Genomic DNA, 3,582 nt, shown 5'->3' on the forward strand with positions numbered 1-3,582 from the left:
AGATTCTCTCTGTCGTGCTGCTATTCCACGGTAGCGACCTTCTCGCCGAACGTTAACCCTTACTTAAAAAAACCTTTTAGGCGAGGTTGTTCACTTGGTAAGACATGATATAGGCTACTTAGAAAAGTTGTACGATGTACATCAGCAACACATTCCCGACTTTTTGAAGTAGTGTCACCTCACCAGTTATGTGGCCAGCTTGAAAAGAGCAGATATTAATGAAAAAATACATGAAATAGTATTTGAAATAGCAATAGGCTATTTGTTTGTTTTATTGGAGAAAAACGATTTCTTCATTACCATAGGCCTACCATACTCCATGTCTGTCTATGATTTAGGAGTGACCACACCATTGAAGCTTACACTTTATCCAGGAGAGGTTCCAGATTGGCCTGTCTTAATTCAAAGGCCATCAGAAAACAGAGAAAACTTTTCCTATCATCATAACCAGTGTTTGTGCATACATAATCAGGGCCACTGACAGCTTTGGCTTTGCCCAGGACAAAGTCATCTGAAAGGGCCCCCCACTCAATACATAGACTACATACAATGTAATGAGGACCCATTCCTGGACCCCTCGTCTCACTGGGCCCAGGTCAACGGACCCCTTTGTCCCCCCTGTCAGCTTCCCTGCATGTAGGCCACATACATTGCTGAAAGAAGTGAACGAGACAGGAATGAAATGTGAATTTATTTCTGTTTACTTTTACACTATGAAGTGTGAACGGTCACCTCAACTGTGTGGTCTGTTGATAGCCTGTGTAGTACAGTAGATTAGACTCCATTTTTTGACAAAAATCTATGGAGGGTTAACACAAAGTTTGAAATTGTGTTTGACCAGTCTCCAATGTGCATTTAACTAATAACTAAAAATAAGGCATTGGCATTAAATACAGACTGATACATACTATAAATACACTCACACAGACACCCAAACAGTGTGCAATAATAAGATTAACATACTGATGGACAATAAATACACAAACACAGTGGACACACACACACACGGCATGTGAAGATGCTGTATACAAGGTGCAATGAGTAAAGTGTAAGTGGCATGGTGAAAGAAGTGTTCATGGAATATTCTCCCGTGTCCTTGGTTATTCATGTGGTTTTCTTCAGTGCGTTGAGGAGTCTGATGGCTTGTGGAAAGAAGCCGTTTCCCAGTGTGCTTTTGCAGCACCGCATGCTGGGCTAGCGCTTCCCTGATGGTAGTAGGGAGAACAGGTAGGGGTGATCTTATGAGCTTTTCTGCTGTCCTCACCACTCTCTGTACTGCCTTCTAGTCTTCAGCTTGACGGCTGCCATGCCAGACAGAGAGGCTGCTGGTCAGGATGCTCTCAATGACACCCCTGTAGAAGGTGGTGAGTGCCGTTGTGGGGAGGTCGGCTCTTCTCTCATCCTTCGCAGGAAGTGGAGTAGTGTCTGTGCCTTTTTGAGATGGTGGAGCCATGTGGTGCAGTTGGCAGAGGAGGAGCGGCACAGTGGTTGGTGCTGGGTTGATCAGGTTCAGATCCGAAGTTGCTGGTGTCATCAGCCCTCCCTCTGAAAACTGGCTCTGTGCCTGTCAAAAAAAGGCATGTTAATGTTATGAATGACAATTAAGACAAAAACAACCACCCCCTATCTACCTACAGAAGGACATGACATGAGCACGTGCATATGCTTGTGCACATGCCCCCCCACACACTGCTACTGTCTTAAAGTTTGGTGCACGTGCATGCATGCACGCCTATTCTCCCCCCTTTGCCTCAAGTCAAGTGTGCATTTTAGAGGTTGTCCTCACCTGCACATGTGTGAAGAGCAGGAAGACTGGAGGTTGAGGATGAAGAGGCAAGGCAGGAGGTTCTCCTTGTGAGCGGCCCTGGTCCTGATGCTGATTGCCCATCACCATGCTGTGGTTCATCAAACCCATTACCGGCATATCAATGCTGAACAGGAACGACTGCTTCCATCTGCACGCATGCACACAAACACACACACACACACACACACACGAGAGGGATACATAGAATACACTACATAAAAATCACACCCATCATTTTAATGCAGAACACCAGGCTGAAGAGATACACAGTGCCACTACAGTGCCAGTGTTTTGTATTATCCTCTATCCACATTTTTTTTCAATAAATAAACACAGCACAGAAAGGAATTACTGTATGAAATACTTATTGGTCTAGTGCAGAACAAAACAGATTCAGTGTTTTACTCACCACTGTGTGCAAGTTTCTGTGTTCAGCTCAGGTGGAAGCCTCCATCACAACATGTTGGTACTGACATTAACCATCCTTCAGAAAACTGCCTCTCTGCCTGTCAGAAATAGCAAAATAATGTTAACACAACAAGGTAGTATCTTAAAAATATCCTTAACCAAAGACAGACAGACACACACTGCCACTGTCTTGGTTCTAGGACACACACGCCCTTTAAGGGTCACATCACATGTAATGGCCGGGTTCTCACTCACTCACTCACTCCTTTTCTCCTACTTTTGCCTCAGACAATGCAGTGAGTTTTTAAAAATTGGCCTTACCTGCACATGTGTGAAGGACAGGAAGGGAGGTTGAGGATAGAGCTGCCAGTCAGGAGGTCCAGAGCTGTCCTGGTCCATCACCATCATGTGGATCATCAACCCCAACCCCAACTTCTTATATCTGCGTGAACACATTCACAAACACACACACACACACACACACACACACACACACACACACACAATAGGCGAGATACAGGTTATATGGCACATTAGGAGGCAGGGGTATTGTTGCACTCTAGATGTTTAGAAATAAGTAGGTGCGTGGACCCAAAAAGTAGAGTTCAATGTGGGAGTACACTAAATAAGACACTGAGGTCAAGTCACTGCTCTCTGATGGCAGCAACCTGAAACATCTGCTCTACTCTGCTCTGAGAAAAATAAATAAATTGACCTTAGTGTCTTATTTAGTGTGTGAACCTGCTCCCACATTGAACTATATGGCACATTTAAAATCAGACCCAATGACAAGTCAAGTCAATGCAACGGACATGAACCGACCATTACATTAAAATAACAGACTAAACAGTCTTTGGATGATTGAAGAGGCAGGAGAGATGAGGGGCCTCGATCCAGTAGCATTTATTTACTTCCCAATCTGAAACAAGACAGGGCGGACACAATGAGGCACACTGCAAGCAGATTCTTTGGGGTCGAAGCAAACGGTTTTCCCCTTGCCAATCATCCAGAAGTGAGAGAACACTACAGCAGCTAGACAAGCTACTGTTTACAGTGTAATAGAGAAACCAAGGCACTTAGATCGTATAGTTTACAAAGTTAAAACCAAAAGAAAACACAATGTTTATCACCGAAAATACCACAGGGATCTCTTTCATACATTAACACATACCTGACAGGGCGGACACAATGAGGCACACTGCAAGGGGTCGAAGCGAACGGCATTCCTGCGACACAATAGGCTCGTTAGCACCTGTTAACTTCATAACGATCGCGGACATTAATGGCGCTAATGTACATACTTTGAGCGAAAATTACAACGAAAATATCAACACAAACGTAACAGAATATCTTCCCATCAAAGATCA

General features: G+C 44.2%; 1 long non-coding RNA gene across 1 annotated transcript in view; it reads right to left on the reverse strand.

Annotated features, from left to right (window-relative positions):
- Window positions 1-239: 239 nt before the first annotated feature.
- LOC134460022 (uncharacterized) overlaps window positions 240-3,582 on the reverse strand; it is a 3,415-nt gene continuing 72 nt past the window's right edge. The window contains exons 1-5 of the long non-coding RNA XR_010036952.1: window positions 3,387-3,582; window positions 2,537-2,657; window positions 2,217-2,313; window positions 1,787-1,955; window positions 240-1,564 (exon numbers count right to left, since the gene is read on the reverse strand). The exon at window positions 3,387-3,582 is cut by the window's right edge and continues 72 nt beyond it. This is a non-coding gene — a long non-coding RNA (uncharacterized LOC134460022). The remainder of the gene's footprint in view (window positions 1,565-1,786; window positions 1,956-2,216; window positions 2,314-2,536; window positions 2,658-3,386) is intronic.

This window comes from Engraulis encrasicolus, chromosome 12 (assembly GCF_034702125.1).
Source record: "Engraulis encrasicolus isolate BLACKSEA-1 chromosome 12, IST_EnEncr_1.0, whole genome shotgun sequence".
In the NCBI taxonomy this organism is placed as follows: domain Eukaryota; kingdom Metazoa; phylum Chordata; class Actinopteri; order Clupeiformes; family Engraulidae; genus Engraulis; species Engraulis encrasicolus.